The 19,895-nt window shown below is 37.8% G+C and overlaps 1 pseudogene; it reads left to right on the top strand.

The window, feature by feature from the left end:
* Nucleotides 1-14,664: 14,664 nt before the first annotated feature.
* Nucleotides 14,665-15,615, top strand: LOC114034616 (annotated as a pseudogene).
* Nucleotides 15,616-19,895: the final 4,280 nt, after the last annotated feature.

The raw sequence follows: 19,895 nt of genomic DNA, 5'->3' as shown, positions 1-19,895 counted from the left end.
AAGAGGACCACTGACATCATGGTGTAATGTCTTGACTTGCCTGTGAATTGGATTTACGTGAAGCAGAATTGCAAAAAGTAATCACCCTCACTCTCTCTTCGAGAGTCATCAAATTCCAATTGCAAGACAAAAGTCAGGATAACTGGTGATGGCCTGGGATGTAGTGGATGACTTTAGTGTTTTTGATATCTGACAAAGCTCTAATCATTCCACAGCACCTGTTTTAGTGCTTTCATGGCTGTTGTAATAAATTGTCCTCATCCATTCATTCTGATAGGGGAAGTCTTCACATGCTTGGGATAGACACCGCCCTGCCAAATTCACCAATGGGTTTGAGAGCCATCAGTTATCCTCAACCTGGTTTAGCCTGTCTGCTGAGATGCTTTACCAGGGTTAGGTTGCTGCTCATGTTACAGCTTCTTGGAGCCACAGATGAGAGTTGAGTGTCAGGTAGACAACAAAGGTAGATGAGCAGCCCTCACACTAGAGGTACGAGTCTACATTTGTACTACATGAATGATATTCAACAGGCCAGTTAAACTTTCTGGGCCTCAGTTTCCTCATCTGTAAAATGAGGGATACCAGAAGACTTCTATCATCCTTTTCAATTCTAAATCTATGATACTTTGAGCTTTAGTATTCAACTTTTTTGGGGGGGAGGTAGGGCATGAGTTATTAAGATATGCAGGTATATACGAAATAGCACATGAGTTACATTGAAAATACCTGAATTCTAATTTCTGACATTTGCTACTTTTGTGACCTTGTCAAAGTCACTTCACCTTTCATCTTCTTTCAAAAAAGTTTTATTTATTTTATTTTTTAATTTATTGAATAAAACAAGTATTTCCATAGCATAGTATAAGAATAAAAATTGTTCATGAAACTACAAATTTATTATGTATATAATAATATATGTAATATATAATATATAATGAATATATAATATAATTATATATAATATATAATAATAAACACATATTTAAATATATACTAAATATATAATAAAGTTATCATATAAATTTGTTTTTTTCTTCCCTCCCTTCCATCCGATGGGCTACCGTTAGACACAAATACATGTATATAGAGGTAGAAAGCATTCTATACACACTTCTATTTATTAGTTCTTTGTCTGGGTTCAGATAATGTCTTCCTTCATATGTCCTTTGTAGTTAATTTGGGTATTTATAATAGTCAAAATGACATTTGCTCACAGTCATTCTTAAAACAGCATTACTAGTACTGTATACAGTGTTCTCTTGGTTTTGCTTATTTTTCACCTCATTATTTCACGCAAGTCTTTCATTGTTATTCTAAGATCCTGGAACTCACCATTTTTTTTTTTGGTGAGGCAACTGGGGTTAAGTGAATTTCCCAGGGTCACACAGCTAGGAAGTGTCAAGTGTCTGAGGACAGATTTGAACTCAGGTCCTCCTGAGCCAGTGCTCTATCCACTGTACCACCCAGCTGACCCAAGGTGACTATTTCTTATAGCACCATTATATTCTACCTTTTTTAGACTCAAGTTCCTCATCTCTGAAATAGGGATGATAATACTTCTGTTAAATACTTTAGTCATTTTAGAATCTGTCACTTCATTGCTGTTTCATTGCTGTGTTCCCTCCAATATGGAAATTTAAACCCATCTGTAACTTCATAAAATATTTTTAGAATGGCTATGGTTTAAAAATTCATTGCCTTGCAACCAACCTGGTGTTAAGATTCTCTTAATCTACCTTGGTGTTCAGATGACAAGCATACAGTAAACCATAAAGACCATACTCAAAGGCTTTGTAGTTTAAAGAGACCTGACAGAACTTATGTCTTCCTGTAATAATCAGGATCACTTTCATGCAAAAATAAGCCATTGAAGGATATTAATGGAATGAATATAACAATTATCATTATGTAATCAGTACCTTGTATTAACTTTGGGTATTTGTCCCTAGATTTGTGTTTATATTTGCTTAAATTTGTTTTCTGAATTTCATTTTCCAATTTATAAAAGCATAAAAGAATGATTCACTTAAAGTGGCAAATCAGGATACAAAGCAGGAAAGTATGCAGCACTCATTTTCCAAAGTCATCTACCTTTTATAACCTTTATGAAAAATCATTGATTATGATCCAGTCCTTGTCTTGGACATCTGCTATTAATCCAAGGTCCAAAAGTAAGAGAGCTAGAAAAAGTAGTTTAATTACCTAATCCTCAGATGACCACAAAAATCCTGCAGCTGTACATCTGACTCACTGATGCTTCTCACCATAAGCATGACTTAATCTTCAGCCTGCCTATACGACATCTGGGTAAAAAGGGGTATCTTCTCTATGAGCTGGCAGGGCTTGACTATATCACACTGTAGTTGGTTATACCTATCTAGAGAGAAGCTTGAGGTAGAAGGGGATACCAAAAAGGAAAAAAGTACTCACCCCCTCCTCTGTCACCCAGCTTGGGAATGTAGGTATTTTGGGCTATGTCCAGCCATACCTATTTTCTTCTAACAAAAGAATTTCTACTCTCTAGTCACTGTCCTAAACCACACCCTTGTAGAAAGATTCTTCCACTTCTATGTGATGGGTATTTGGCAGGGACAAATGAGGTCACATGTCTTATCACAGGAAGCAAAATGGAACTCTCACTTGTGTTTTAAGCCTGTAGTAAAAGGCAGGAATTAAAAATAAGGAAAATAGGGGTAGCTAGGTGGCACAGTGGAAGGAACACCAGCCCTGAAGTCAGGAGGACCTGAGTTCAAATCCGGCCTCAGACCAAGCACTTGACACTTACTAGCTGTGTGACCCTGGCAAATCACTTAACCCCAATTGCCTAAAAAAGAAAAAGAAAGAAAAAAAAGCTTACATTAAAAAAAATAAAAATAAGGAAAATAACAACAACAGTAATAATAATAGCAACTAATTCTTATATAGTGCCTACCATGTACCAGGCACTGTGCTAAATGTTTTATAATTATTTAGTTCTGGCTTTATGGAAGTTTATTCAAAAACTAATAAATAAAATTAATATGATTTCCTTTTGCAATTTGACTTAGCCCCCAGTCAGGAGAAAATCTAATACTTTTGAACCAGGGTTCAAAACCTAGTACTTGCTGTATCCCTGCATATCAGTATCTCAGCATTGATCTTCTCCTAATCTCATATCCCCATGGTTCACAAATAATGCAGTACACAGATCAAAGCCATTGGGTTTATCTTACAAGCAAAATTCAAATTATTTAAACAAAACTTAGAAAAGGAGTGGCCTTATACAACAAAATAAGCTTTAGAAATACCTTTCGCCCTACTTTGTCAAAGAGGAGGGAGGAGGGAAAGAATCTCATACCTATTTTCCAAAACTGAAAGTTAGTCACCACCTATCCAATTATATGTATTGAAAGTGGTAACAACTGCAATGTTCAGCATTCTGACCTACACGCTGTTCTATGTGGAGCCCACGGATGCCTCGTGTAGGGGCCTTACATGTTATTGCATCTCAGAACTCCAGAGGTACCTCAACACTCAACTTTCCAGTCTCTAGTTTCCTGTTTTAGTGTTCATACCATTTCCTTGCTTGCTCAAAATGCATACTGTACCACTGTTTTTTACTTCAACTAACAATTCCTGATGCTTTACCTACTCTATTCAAAAAGTCCTGGTTCTGAGGAAATGCACCCCACGGCTGTCTCTCCCAATCTTACTCCTGGCTCAGAGCTTAGAAAGTAGTCTCAGGTTCTTCTAAGGAGCAAAAAGAAAACTGCTGTCTGTCCAAAACTCTATCTTTCTGACTTCCATACAGCCAGGCTCTAAATATTTCTCCCAGACTATAGAGTTCTATCACATGAGGTCTTAAGTCTATCATTGGCAGAAGTGATAAAAATAATTCCCTGCATTGGCTCAGTACTATTTCTTCTGTTAAAATAAATTTTTTTCTGATGTCTTATTTTTTATTAAACTTATTTATTATTAACCCTATTTATTATTAACCCTGCCCTAGGGCAGGTGTTAGGAAGTAAGAACCTATCTTCCTGCTTACATATAAAATAAGGGAATTCTAGAAAATGCCTTTCAAAGTCCTATATTCCCTTTCAGCTCCAAATCTGTGATCTTCTGATTCTGACTCCAAATTCTGCCTTATTCCTCTATAAAAACCTGTCTCACAACAACAAATTGTTGTTGCTGTTATGTAAATGGGATTAGTTTGCCTGATTCTTAGCTCAGATTCCTCAATTTGATCTCTATGCTCAAACCATTGCCATTTGAAGGTTCTGTGCTGCTCTTCATACTGTTTGCCATTATAAGTGATGGCAGGGGAGCCAAGATGGCAGAGTAAGAGGTGAGTCTCTCTTACCCTCCCTTATTAACCCCTGAAAGCCCAGAAAATATCACCCCAGGAAAATCCCTGGAACAGCTGAACCAGAAGAAAGATGAGGTGCAGCAGTCCAGTAGCCCAGGTAGCTTGAGGGATTAACAGGAAAAGCCCCCCTTACCCTGGGAGAAGGGGAGCAGTACAGAATGGGAGGAGTCCCAACAAGCTAGCAGAAAGCCCCACCTCAGCATACCAGGAGGAAATCCTGAAGCCCAGGTGGTGCAGCAGGCAAACACCAACACCTGGACCCCAACTGCCTCATTGAGGGCAGGGAACCAGGAGAAACCAGCTTGGAAAACCTCCAGGTGCCTTGGCATTCTATAACAACTGGTTCTCCCAGTGCCTCAGCAAAACTAAGAGAAGTAGCCACTCCAAGGGGCCCCAGGCAGATAAACACCCTACAACATCCATTTGAAAGGAGCTGAAGAAAGTGAAAGGAAGGAAAAGCCCAGGTGAGCAGGAAATCTCCTGGAGCTACAATACCTAATCCTATCCCTAGAGTTCCAGTGTTGCTGATTCCAGCCCCAACACCAGTTAAGCTGCCAGAACCCTACAGCCGCCAACTGCCAACATCGGAGGCCATATCACAGAAAGCCAGAGACCAGACCTTAGGATCCCAACACAAGAAACTTGGATCAGTGCCCTGTGCTCCCCAGCAGGAGAGCTCAATCTCTTTAAAGGCCAGGAAATAAGCAAACACCATGAGCAAAAAGAAACCTACCATAGATTCTTATTATGGGAAGAGTGAAGATCAAGGCAGAAATTCTGAAGAGAACAACAATGTCAACAAACCCACATCTGGAATCTCAAAAGAGAATATGAACTGGTCTGAAGCCCAAAAAGCCTTCTTAGAGGAGCTCAAGAAGGATTTTAAAAGCCAAATGAGAGAGGTAGAAGAAAAAATGGGAAAAGAAATGAGAGGTATGCAAGAGAGAGTCAATAGCTTGGAAAAGGAAGGACAATAGTTAACTGTAGAAAACAAGTCCTTAAAAGATACAATTGGCCAACTGGAAAAAAAAGTGCACTGAAGAAAACAAGTCCCTAAAAAATACAATTGGCCAAATGGGGAAGGAGATACAAAATCTAATAGAAGAAAACAATTTGTCCAAAATTAGAATTGGGCAAATGGAAGCTAATGACTCTATGAGAGAGCAAGAATCAGTCAAACAAAAACAAAAGAATGAAAAAATAGATGAAAATATAAAATACCTCATTGGTAAAACACAAGACCTGGAAAATCAATGCAGGAGAGACAATTTCAAAATTATTAGTCTACCTGAAAATCATGATGAAAAAAAGAGCCTGGACAGTATCTTTCAGGAAATCATAAAGGAAAACTGCCCTGAGGTCTGAGAACCAGAGATTAGAATAACTGTAGAAAGAATCCACCCATCACCTCCTGAAAGAGACCCCAAACTGAAAACACCAAGGAATTTAGTGGCCAAATTCCAAAATTACCAGGTCTAAGAGTAAATACTGCAAGCAGCCAAAAAGAAACAATTTAAATATCATAGAACCATAGTCAGGATTACACAGGATCTTGCAGCTTCTACATTAAAACACAGTAGGGCATGGAGCATGATAACGCAAAGGATCTTGGGTTACCCAGTGAAAATGAGCATGATCTTTCATGGGAGGAGATGGATATGAAATAGAGGTCTTCCATACCTTCCTGATAAAAAGACCAGAACTCCACAGAAAATTTGATCTTCAAATACAAGACTCAAGAGAGACATAAAAAGGTAAATGGGACAGAAAGAAACAACATGTTATTAATAAGGGTGAGCTGTTTACATCCCTACAAGAGAAGATGACACTTGTAACTCTTGAGAACTGTATTGTTATTACACCATGTTAAATTGACTTGGATGTAATGATGACAAAAATTTAATCAAGTGAGTTAAATGGATCCAATAAATCCAAGATTTCTGACTAAGAATTTGTACTGAGAGAAAAGGTAAGGAGGAGGTAGACCAAGGGTAAATTAAATCACAAGAAAAGGCACAAAAACCTATTAGAGCAGAGGTAAAGAAGAGAGGGAGATGAGCATTGTTTGAACCTTACTCTCATCAGATTTGACTCAAGGAGGGAAGAAAATAGTCAGTTAGGTATAGAAATCTAACATGCCATAAAGGCAATAGGAGGGGAAAGGGGAATGAAAAGGGAGCGAGGATAAGGAGAAGAAAAGAGAGGAAGCTAATAGAAGGGAGGTGAGACTGAGGGAGGCGGTGATCAAAAGCAAAACATTAGTGAGGAGGGAAAAGGAGAAAGAAGAAAGAAAAGCATAAACGGGGAAAAGAATGGAGAGAAAAACACAGATAGTAATCATAACTGTGAATGTGATATATGAATGTAATGGAATAATATTGTGCTATAAGAAATGATGAACAGGCAGATTTTAGAAAAACCTGGAAAGACTTGTATGGTTTGATGCTGAGTGAAGTGAGTAGAACCAGTAGAACATTGTACACAGTAACAGCCATGTTGTACAATGACTAATATTGATAGACTTAACAATTCTCAGCAATATAAGGATCTAAGATATCTCCAAAGGCCTCATGATGGAAAATGCTATCCACAAAGAAAAAAGAAATAATGGAGTTTGAATGCTGATCTAATCATACTATTTGCTATTTTTTTTCTTCTGTTGTGTTTTGTTTCCTCTTTCTGGTGGTTCCTCCTATTAATTCTACTTCTTACTTACAACATCACTAATGTGAAGAAATGTTTAATAGGAATGTGTATGTATAGCTTATATCAGATTGTACACAATCTTGAGGAGGGAGGTAAGGAGGAAAGGGGAGAAAAATATAAAACTCAAAAGCTTATAGAAGTGATTGTTGATAAATCAAAATAAATTAATAAAAAAAGAAACAGTAAAAAAATAATAATACCAAAAAAAATAAGTGATGGCCCTTTTCTCTATCACAAGACCTCTTGAGATCTAGGGTTCAGCCAGGATAAGCTGAGGAACAAACAAATATATCAAAGTTCCTAGAAAAATGCTTAAGACCTTCTCAAAGATTTTCCAACAGTTAGCAAGAGAAGAGGTGGTGACACCTGGCCAAAAAAATAAAACATGCCCTTGGGGATGCATTAAAGTCCTAGATGCTGGACAAGTCAATCCATAGTGATGTTAACTCAGCTGAGGGAATATTTTCCTCTAGGCCAAGCTGAGTCACAGATCCAAGCTGGATCCAAGCTGAAGGAACAGAGCAGACAACTCCCCAGGTATAAGTCACTGGCTCACTCCTTCCCAGAGGACCATGAGATTGGGTATTGAAGATTCTCCATGAGCCTTCTCTATCAGTTCATCTATTCTCCTCTCCACTCTGGCTTTCCTCTAACCCTTGCCATTTTCAGAGCTTTTAAACTCAAGAATCTAAGTTTTATTCTCACTGCCTGAGTGGAAGGACTGGGTCAAATGGAACAAAGCTAGAGAAACTAGCTTAGTTCCCTCATGACAGATATGGAATAAAGCATAAAAGGGGTGGGGGGAAGGGCACCATTGCTACCTAGGATCATTCCTGGAGGTAAGAAGGGACTCAGAGTCCACAGCTTCCTATATATGTCCACTGTAGTAATCAGCCAAATTACACCTGAATGATGAATGTGTCCCTGATTGTCAGATCCTAAAAATCCCATCTCCCACTCATCATTGGTGGAAAATAAACTGTTTTCCTCTTAGGTATCTGTTTGACATTCTCAAGGTTTGAACTAACAACAAAGCAGCTTGTATAGTTGGGGACTAACCTTGTTTCTCCATCAGAGGTAAGTGAAGGGCTCCGTATTAGGCTTAAAAGAGCTATGGGGAATAATCTCTCTCTCTCTCTCTCTCTGTCTCTCTCTGTCTCTCTGTCTCTCTGTCTCTCTCTGTCTCTGTCTCTCTCTCTCTCTCTCTCTGTGGGGGGGAGGGGTGTTATGGTAAGGAAATGAGAGGATGGGGTAGAGATAGACGGGAGGGATAAGAATCCAAAATTGAATATTTGTCTCAAATTAAGGAAAGGACTGCTTTTTAAAAAGGCAATTCATAATAAGTAGTCAATTACACAGAGCACCTATAATTTTCTTGAGGGCAAGAAGGGTTTTATTTTGTTTGTTTTCTAGTCATTAGCACAATGCCTGCAATGTTGAATGCATTTAATACATGCTTATTGGTTGATTAATATAAAAATTATTCAGTATAATTCATACCTCAATTAATGAGAAGAAAACTTAGGCAAAGGAGAGGACACAAATTATTCATTGGTCAGATTGGATAGAGCTAGGAGCAGAGGTAAGTCCTCCTAACCCTGCCATGACTCTTGGATGCTTCCTTTTTTTCTATTTTAGTGAGCCATATGCTCTCATATGCTCTCATGAGCCATATACCTCACCTTAACTTAGGTCACTAGGTGGCTTAGCATAATTGATGAAAATATGTTGCTTAGGATGAGTACATGATCCTTACAGATGTCTGAAAATCTGTTCTTAGCTTGCTGGTCTCCTACTAAGCTTTAGTTTTTCTCTAATGATGAAAATTAGATCCAAGAAAGAGTCTTCTGAGATATAATGCTATCCTTGCTGTATTATAAACTCCTTACCCATTTAATTCATCATGACAGACTTTTAACTTTAGTAGAACCTGATATCTGTGTGCATTACTTAAATCTGTTGTAGAATAATGAAATGGTCAAATGTAAGCCAAAAAGATGGAGTTACATAAAGTCCTCTTGCTTTATCCTTTCGAAAACAGTGTTTCCTCAGTATTGTTACTGTCTGTGTGGTGAACCAAGAGCATACACATCTCTATCTGTCACTTCTACCTGGACTTCAGGTGTAAAGACCCCTCATTTTGTGTCTTATTTCTGATTATGTGAATAAAACTTACGGTGCGTCCCCATTCAGGCCGTATATAGAAAGTGAGTGTCAGAGAAAAGCTTTTCTAATCAGGAAAAGAGGGGCAGCTAGGTGGCGCATTGCATAGAGCACTGGTCCTGGAGACAGGAAGACCTGAGTTCAAATTCGAACTCAGACACATAATACTTACTAACTGTGTGACTCTGGGCAAGTCACTTAACCCCAAGTGCCTCAAAAAAAAAAATCAGCAAAAGGCTACCTCCTTAATCTCCCTGCCCTCCAGATGCTCATTGCTACGTGCCTGGGGTTAGGAACAAAGAAACAAAGCCGAAAGGAACCTTTGCTGTTGTTGTTCAGCAGTGTCTGACTTCTTGTGACCCCCTCATGGGATTTTCTCAACAAAGATATTGGAATGCTTTGGCATTTTCTTCTCCAGTGGACTAAAGCAAACAGATATTAGGTGACTTGCCCAGGGTCACACAGCTAGTGCGGGTCTGAGGTCAGATTTGAACTCATCCTCCTAACTTCAGGCCCTGTACTCTATCATTGAGCCTCCTAGAAATCATCTACTCCAACCCTTTCATTTTGCAGATGAAGAAAGTGAGATCCAGGGAATTTAAGGGGCAAGTGTCAGATATGGAATTTGAACCCAAATCCTCTTACTCCAGAGATAATGATCTTTCCACTCTATCATGATGACTATATCATGTCCTGGGACAAGTTTCAGAACAGTCACAGATAGAGGGTATAAAAAGTATTGGCTTTATGGACCTTATACTATATCTGCGCTGGTTGGGATGATGTCCCTTCTTCCAGAAATGATAGTTCTAATGACCTACGCTCCTGTTTTTTTAAACATTGTGGCTTCTATTTGAGGGAAATGACATATAAAATACCATTTCCCATTGTCTCCCTTTACCATAGAATCTAGTGTGTTACTTATTGAGGACTTATGCTCCATATAGCCTTGAAAAATAATTTCATTTTCAAAGTCTATTATTATAAGATTTCATCCCATAATAGGATTACTTATTCTTGTTAACCTAATAACTTGCAGATGCTTAAACACATCTCCAAACTTAAGTAACATTCATCCATTTAGCAACACAATAAGTCAGTAAACTACACAAACCAAGTGCTACAGTGGAGAAAAGTATTAGATTTGGAGTCCAAGGACTTGCTTTTGAATCCTGGTTCTGCCCCATCAAAAGCAGAGATTTAGAGATGGAATAGACCTTAGAGATCATTTCATTAAGCACCCTCATTTTACAGAGGAGGAAATGAGGTACAAAGAAATTTAGGTGACTTACCCATTCTTATATACATAGCAATTGTCAGGGTCATGACTTGGACTGGGGTCCTCTGTCTCCTCTGATTCCAAAATACCTCTTCACCTTCTATGTGACCTTGAGCTAATTGTTTAACCTTTCTGGGACCCAGCTTTCTCATCTGTAATATGAGTGCATTGGGTTAGATGACTTTGATTTAGCTCCTCTAAATCTCTAATCATAATAGCAAGATAAAGTAACAGTTTAAAATGAAATAGCAATAGGAGAGAACATAGCAGTAACATCCAGGCACTTATATCCTTGATATCCTTTCATTTCACTCTCACTTTTCTCTTTCTGGGTTTCTAGTCTTAACATTCATTCAAATGCATACCACCAATTATTCACCTTCAACATGCATCACTACCATTATTATCACCATCAGTGTAGAATCCAAGTATCAGGGAATTACTATTAACCCTAACTAATATCACAAGTAACAAAGTTAACTATAGGGTATATCTCAGGGTACTATTTTTGGGAAGAATAAGACAGTGATTAATTCAAACATGTCCAAAGAAGAGGGTTCAGGATAGTGGGGACTAGAGACCATGCTTTATGAGGATTAGTTGGAAATGTTTAGCTTGGAGAGAGGGATTGAGGGAACACGTGAGTAACTGTGAGGTTTCTGAAGAACAACAAGGAAGGATTAACTTTGTCCTTTTTCCATTGAACATAATGAAAACTAATGCTGGGAAGCAAAAGCTAGGGAGATTTTTGTTCAATACAAATAAAAATGGCTTAATAATTGTAACTGGAAAAGGACTGTTTCAGGAGATTATGAGTCCCCTGTCTCTGGAAATCTCAAATGTCTGGTGATATATGGAGGAAATTCTTGGCCTAGACAATGTGATGTGAAAAAAAATGGGGAAGGCAAAATTACTTTCAGTTGCCAATGGGTGGGAGATCATGGAAAGTTCTGTGGAACATTGGAGATCTAAGCTGAATATCAAGGGAAAAGTCAAACAGCTAGTCAACTGGTATTTACTAACTGCCTCTTATGTGTCAGGCACTGTGTAAAGCTCTGGGGATACAAGGAAAGATTAAAGAAAAGGAAGTGCCTGCTCACAAGGAGTTCACAGTCTAATGAGAAAGACAACCAACATGGAAATAATTATGTACAAATAATTATATACCAGATAAATTGGAGGTAATCAACAGAGGGGAGGCACTAAGTTAAAATGAAGTATTTCAACTGAAAGAGCTATGGAAGTGATGTATTCTAGCAATTGTGGGTGGCACATTTAAATTCATGAATGTGGAAGACAACAGGATGACATTAGTTTGGCTGGACTGAAATCCAGGTTGGCTATAAAGGAGAGCATATGAACAGGTGTTACACAGGGAAGTAGAAGTCAAATTGCAGATGGACTTAATCAAATTATTAGAAGTTCATATTTTATTCTATAGGCAGCAGAGAACCACCAACATTTTTTGATTGGAGGACTGATATGGTTATCCCTGCATATTGGAGAGATTATTTTGGCGGGGATAGGAATGATGGCTTGAAAAGGGAGAGAGAGTGAGGCAGTGAGACCAGCAAGAAGATTGGTAGTATAGTCCAGGACAGAGGTGATTAAGGAAAGAAGCTGGATGATGACTTCTTCACCTTCTTGCATCATTCTCAGAGACTCCTAAATTGTGAAACTTTCCTTTTAGCTTCACTAGCTCTCCCCAAATTTTCTTCTGTCCAGTTAAGGAAGGAGCCACTCTTTCTCTCCCCCTGGGATTCCCATCCTCTAGACTACATTGATCTAGCAACACTCTTTCACCAGCACCAGAAATAAATGTTGTCCTTCAGGCACTACACTATTCCCTAGGTGTGGGAACTCAATGGTGACAATTTAATTTCTCTTGCTATGTTGTTAGTTAAAGAAATGCTTTAGCTCTAATCCAAAAATTTGTGTTCTGTTTCACTGCTATCAGTCTCATAATGACTTTTTAATATTTATAATATAATTAGTGGTTAGATCTTTGAGCCATTCATTGTTTGGAATATCATTAGCTAACTACCTAAACATTTCATATGTATCTATATAACCAAATTTAATCATATAAATTATTATAGTGTGAACAACTACTATGCATTAGTCAAGAGTCACAAACATGTAAATAGACCAATTAATAAAAAAGGATCCATACAACCTGCACTCAGCCTACAATGATTAGTCCCCCTTAGCCCTTGATCTATCCATGAGTCAGCAAACCAAAACTTGAGGCCAAATCTGGCCCTTCACCGAGCTAAGAATTTATTTTTTGTGTTTAAATGCAATAAAACTTCATTTTAAAATGTAAAAACCATTCTTAGCTTGACTTAACAAAAACAAACCTGTGGGATAGATTTGGAAGACAACAAATACATGTATAATTACATCCAGAATATACGCAAAATTATTTCAAGGTAGTTAGAGAAGAGAGAAAATTCTCAACTGGGAAGATCACAAAAAGTTTCACATAGAAAACAGTATTTGAAAATAAAAAAACAAATGATGGTTTTGAAAAAATAGTGTTTATAGCAACCTGAGTTGCAAAAGGAAGAGGTGAGGAGACAGTTCAGGGAAGGGAGTTACTTAGTGGAAAGAGAGAGATAGGAAAAAAGAGAATTCTATTCAAATAATGGTGAGGCTAGTATCTCTGGATCACAGAATCTATAAAGAAGAATATTGTGTTAAAAATAATTGGAAAAATAGGAAACTGTCCAATTGTAAAGGATACCAGAGCCAAATTTAGAGTCACTAGCAAGCCACTGGTGCTTACTGGGATGGACGAGGAGTGTGACATAATCAAATCTCTATTTGTTGACTGAGTGGAAGATGGACTAAAGTAGGGGAGTACTTTAGGTAGGAGACCATATAGAAAGCTAGTATAATAGTCCACTAATGTGTGAAAAGGTCCTGAAATTGGGTGGTGGCTATATGAGTAGAGAGGAGACAGATATGAGAGATGTTATGGAAATAAAAAAATTCATCAACTAATTGTATATATGGGGTGAATGAGAGTAAAGAGCAAAACATGGCTAACCTTGGCTTTCAGAAGGATGGTAGATAATAACTAGGAAGTTCACAAGAGGTAGACTTGGGGAAAATGATAAAGAGGTTACTTTTGGAAATGTTGACTTTGAGACATCTATGGGATATTCAATTTGAAATGTTCAAAAAGAAAGCCTTGGCTTGGAACTGGAGCAGAAGGGAGACTGAGGCTTGATCTGAAAGCCAAAGATGGTACTTGCCTCTATAAGGGATGATAAGACAATCTTTGAAAAGAGGAAAAAGTCCAGGGAAGAACTGTAAGTACACTCACAATTAGGAGGTGTGAAATGAATGATGATTTATCATAGAAGACTAAAAAGTCCTAGTCATACTAGGACTAGTAAGAGAACCAAAAGAGAGCAATGTCATAAAAATCACAAGAGGAGAGATTATCTGGGAGGAGAGTGTAGTCAACAGTGTAAAGGAGAGGACTAAGAAAGAGGCCACTAGACTTTGATAACTTTGCAGACAGCTATTTCAGCTAAGTGACAAGGGCAGAAATCATATTGCAGAGAGTTTAGAAAGAGTCAGAGGAGAGAAAGTTGAGGCACTGAGTGTAGATAATTTATTCAATGATTTCAGCTGAGAAATAGAGGAGAGATATAGGTCTATAGCTAGGAAAGATACTAGGATTTAGTAAGGTTTTTTGTTTTTAGGAATAAGAAAATGAGGTCATGTATTCTTAAATAAGAAAGAAATATAATGGACACAGAAAATTTAAAAAAAAAAGATAGACCCCTTTTTTTCTATGTACATGAAGTCAGGGTTCTGGAAAGTATATCAAAAACTTGTAACAAAGCTACACTCAGAAAAGCTTCCATTTTTATATTCCACATCTATCAAACTCTCTTAAAGTGGTCAATTATGAGAAGATCAGCATATTGTAAGCACATCAGCTCTATTATCTGAGTGGAAGCAGAATAATAAGGCTAGCTCAGCGTTATCTCTGAGACAGGTGTCTGGGTACAATAGGGAATTTGTCAACTCACTGACTTTAAAGTAAGAAACTTTCAATGTATTCTAGCATCAGAGATTTAGAATACTCCTGAATCATTTGGGATACAGATCCACTGGGCCTCTGGTTACAGGAAATTGAGGAATCTGTGAAATGGAACTCAGGAACATGAACTTGATAAACAGTATTTTCCTCATTGGAATTCTCCAGGATAGTAGATTCCATGAACTCGTCTGTGTCATGATCATATTTCTTTATCTGGTGGCCATGGCCAGTAATGGTCTCCTCCTGTTGTTGACTGCCAAGGACAACCAGCTGCCTGGGCCCATGTACTTCATGCTCAGCCAGCTCTCACTTCTGGATCTGCTCTTCACATCAGTTGTTACCCCCAAAACATTGGTAGATTAACTGGGTGGACAAAACACCATCTCCTTTACAGGCTGTGGGCTTCAGATGTTTCTGGCACTGACGCTTGGGAGTGCAGATGATATTCTGTTAGCTTTCATGGCATATGACCGCTATGTGGCCATTCAACATCCCTTGAACTATATGGTAATTATAAGACCAAAGGTTTGCTGGTCCATGCTAGCTACATCTTGGCTTTTGGCATCTCTGAGTGCCCTTGGACACACCATCTACACCATGCACTTCCCTTTCTGTAGAAACCAAGAGATTCACCACCTGCTCTGTGAGATCTCTCCACTTCTGAAGCTGGCATGTGCTGACACTTCACAGTACAAGTTCATTTTGTACACAATGGATGTGACCTTCCTCCTGATCCCCTTCTCTGCCATCTTCACCTCCTATACCTTAGTCTTATCTGCTGTGTTCCACATGCTCTCAGCACAAGGAAGACAGAAAGCTCTCTTTACCTGCTCATCCCACCTGACAGTTGTTGGGCTGTACTATGGAGCTGCCATGGTCATGTATGTCCTGCCCAGTGCCTACCACAGCACTCAGCAAGACAATATTGTCTCTTTCTTCTACACCATTGTCATTCCAGCCCTGAATCCCCTAATCTACAGCTTGAGGAACAAAGATGTGCTGGGGGCCCTGAAGAAGGTTATAGGGAAAGGCCCCCAGAACAGAAATTTTAGTACCTGAGAAACCTAAAGAAGACTTTGTTCTAAAGTTCTATATAGAATTTTGTTATTATTGTTTTTTAATTAAAAACTACTGTTTTTAATTCAATAATGTATGTTCTTGACACTTTGCCACAGCATTAAATTTGTATATTTATTTAGATGTTACTTTCATTCATTTTTGGTGCTTGGTAGCTTAATTCCCAGTCTACTGACCTCTCATCAAGACCATGGAGCTCTGTATCCAGTTGGCTGCCAGCCCTTGAGTATGTGGTTTCTCCATTGCTGTAATCAAGGTCGATTGCATCTTACCTGTCACTTTATGTGGTAACAACGTCTTAAACTACATTTTCTGTGCCGTTTCTTCAATCTTCAAACTGACTTGAAAGAAGCATGTCATGGATTCGTGGAAGACTCCACACTATTATCTATCTGTCCTTCTTCTGAGCTATTATGCTTTTCTATGGCTTCTTTATCTCTGCTATCCCACAGATGCTGGGTAGTGTACTGTCTTTTTCACTGATGTCACCCAGTTCACTTTGTCAGTTATATACTATAAGACTATAATCTTCATATGTGTTCAGTCTCTTGTAATTTCCACTATGACAAATTTATTTCAGCCATATAATAACTAAAGTCACCAGCAACAAATTTATAAATTACCAAGTGAGTGACATTAAGCTTTTAAAATGGAAATTAATGTATCTACCTAAAAATTTATTTTCAATAATTGAGAAAGTACTTTACCAAATTTCTTTTAAGGAATCAAAAATCCCCTCCACCAAACTTTAAATAAGCACCTTGCTTTTGTTAGTCTTTCATTTGCAAAGAGGACCAATGATATCACGGGGTGATTTCTTGTCTTGCTTGTGAGTTGGATTTAAGTGAGGGAGAGTTGCGCAAAGTCCTCAACCTCACTCTCTCTTCCAGAATCATCAAAGTCCAGTGGCAAAACAAAAGTCAGGATGACTAGTGATGGTCTGAGATGCAGTGTATAGCCTTGGTGTTTTCAATGTCTACCCAAACTAAACACTCCACAGCACCTGCTTCAACTGCCTTCATGGCTTTTGGAACAGATTATCCTCATCCACTCACTCCACTGGGAGAAGTCTTCATGCTTGGGTTAGACAACTCCCTAACTTACCAATGGGTTTGGGGGCTGTTGGTAACCCTCAATCTGGTCTGCTTGTCTGCTGACATGGTTTGCTAGGGTGTGGTTACTGCTCATTTTACAGCTTCTTGAAGTAAAAGGTAAGAGTTGAGTATCAGGTAGCAAAAGTAGATGAGCAGCCCTCAAAAGGGTTCAGCAAGCCTTTACATCAGAGATACTAGCCCACCCCTCTACTACTACCTTACAACTTTAGAAAAGTCACTTAAACATTCTGGGCCTCAATTTCCTCACCTGTAAAATGGGGGACTATCAGAAGACTTCTACCATTCTTTTGAATTGTAAATCTATGAAACTTTGAGTTTTGGTGTCTAACTTTTTTGGGGAGGAGCTATTAGGATGTACATAGTATAATAGAAATAATATCTGAGTTGTGTTAAAAAGACCTGAATTCGAAGATCTGACATTTGCTACTTTTGTCACCTTGGCCAAGTCACTTCACCTTTGTTTTTTGGGTGGAATTTTAATTTATTTTATTTTTAAATTTATGGGATAAAATAAGCATTTCCATAACATAGCATAACGAAAATGGTATTGCACATGAAACTGCAAATCTGTTCTGTACAAGTTGTTATTCCACTTAAATACTTAATAAAACTATTTATCCACTTAAATATTCCACTTAAATACATAATAAAACTATTATGTACATATTTTTCTTTCCTCCATCCCCATGCTAAAGATGGCTACCTTTAGACATACACAGACACACACACCACACACCTTTTATGTATGTGTGTATATGCACACTCACACATATATATATATAAAATTATTCTATGCATACATCTATTTATCAGTTCTTTCTCTAGGTATAGATAGCTTCTTCTTTCAAATGTTCTTTGTAGTTAATTTCAGTATTTATAATAGTCAAAATGACTTAGTCACTCAAAGTTGTTCTTCAAATGATATTCCTATTACTATATACAGTGTTCTCTTGGTTCTGCTTATTTTACTCTTCATCGTTTTATGCAAGTCTTTCCTTGTTTTTCCTCAGATCATTGAGCTCACCATTTCTTATATCTTAATCCACCTTTCTTAGCCTCAGGTTCCTCATCTTTGAATTGGAGGTGATAAGGCTTCAGTTAAATACTTTAGTCCTTTTAGAATCTGTAATTCCATTGCTGTTTCATTGCTGTACAAATTTAAACCCATCTGTAACTTCATAAAATATTTTTAGAATGGCTATGGTTGAAAAATTCATTGCCTTGCAACCAAACTGGTGTTAAGATTCTCTTAATCTACCTTGGTGTTCAGATGACAAGCATACAACAAACCATAAAGACCATACTCAAAGGCTTTATACTTTAAAGAGACCTGAAAGAACTTGTGTCTTGCGGTAAGAGTCAGGATCACTTTTCATACAACAATAAGGCATTGAAGGATATTAATGGAATAAATATAACAATTATTGTTATGTAATCAGTCCCTTGTATTACCTTTGGGTATATGTCCCTAGATCTGTGTTTATATTTGCTCAAATTTGTTTTCTGAATTTCATTTTCCAATTTATAGAAGTGTAAAAGAATGATTCATTTAAAGTGGTAAATCAGGATACAAAGCAGGAAAGTACTCAGCACTCATTTTTCAAAGTCATCCTGCTTCTATAGCCTTTGTGAAAAACCATTGATCATGATCCACCCTTGTCTTGGACTTCTACTATTAATCTAAGGTCCAAAAGTAGGAGAGCTAGAAAAAGTAGTTTAATTACCTGATTCTCAGATGACCACAAAAATCCTGCAGCTGTATGTCTGACTCATTGATGCTTCTCACCATAAGCATGACTTAATCTTCAGCCTGCCTATACGACATCTGGGTAAAAAGGGGTATCTTCTCTATGAGCTGGCAGGGCTTGACTATATCACACTGAAGTTGGTTATACCTATCTAGAGAGAAGCTTGAGGTAGAAGGGGATACCAAAAAGGAAAAAAGTACTCACCCCCTCCCCTGGCACCCAGCTTGGGAATGTAGGTATTTTGGGCTATGTCCAGCCATACCTATTTTCTTCTAACAAAAGAATTTCTACTTTCTAGTCACTGTCCTAAACCACACCCTTGCAGAGAGATTCTTCCACTTCTATGTGATGGGTATATGGAAGGGACAAATGAGGTCACATGTCTTATCACAGGAAACAAAATGGAACTCTCACTTGTTTTTTAAGCCTATAGTAAAAAGCAAGAATTAATAATAAGGAAAATAACAACAACAACAGCAGTAATAATAGCAAGTAATTCTTATATAGTGCCTACTATATGCCATGCACTGTACTAATTATGTTATGTGCTATATTATATGTTATATATATATGTTATATTTATGTTATATATATGTTTATAATTATTTAGTTCTGGCTTTAGGGAAGCTTATTCAAAAACTAATAAATAAAATTCATATGATTTTTTTTTTTTACAATTTGACTCAGCCCCCAGCCAGGAGAAAATCTAATACTTTTGAACGAGGGCTCAAACCCTAGTACTTTCGGTTTCACTGCAAATCAATATCTAAGCACTGATCCTCTCCTAATCTCATACTCCCTTGGTTCACAAATAATGCAATACACATGTCAAAGCCATTGGATTTATCTTGCAAAAAAAATTCAAATTATTTAGACAAAACTTTGAAAAGTAGTAGCCTTATACAACAGAATAAGCTTTAAAAATACATTTTGTCCCACTTTGACAAAGAAGAGGGGGGAAGGAAAAAATCTCATACCTATTTTCCAAAATTGAAAATGACCCACCACCAGTCAAATTCTATTTATGGAAAGTGGTAACAACTGCAATGTTCAGCATTCTGACCTATACGCTGCTGTATCTAGAGCCCACAGGTGCCTCATGTAGTAGTTGTACATGTGTTGCATCTCAAAACCCCACAGGTGCCTCAACAATCAACTTTCCAGTCTCTAGTTTCCTGTTTTAGTGTTCATTCCATTTCATTGCTTGCTGAAAATGCGTACTGCTTTTACCTCAACTAACCATTTCTGATGTTTTACCTACTCTACTCAAAAAGTCCTGGTTCTGAGGAAATGCATCCCGCTCTGGCTCTCCCACTCTTACTCCTGGCTCAGAGCTTGGAAAGTAGTCTCAGTCTCTTCTAAGGAGCAAAAAGAAAACTGCTGTCTGTCCACAACTCTG

This window comes from Vombatus ursinus, unplaced genomic scaffold, assembly GCF_900497805.2.
Source record: "Vombatus ursinus unplaced genomic scaffold, bare-nosed wombat genome assembly UNPS02009062.1, whole genome shotgun sequence".
Taxonomy (NCBI): Eukaryota; Metazoa; Chordata; class Mammalia; order Diprotodontia; family Vombatidae; genus Vombatus; species Vombatus ursinus.
This window is presented reverse-complemented; position numbering and strand designations above follow the sequence as displayed.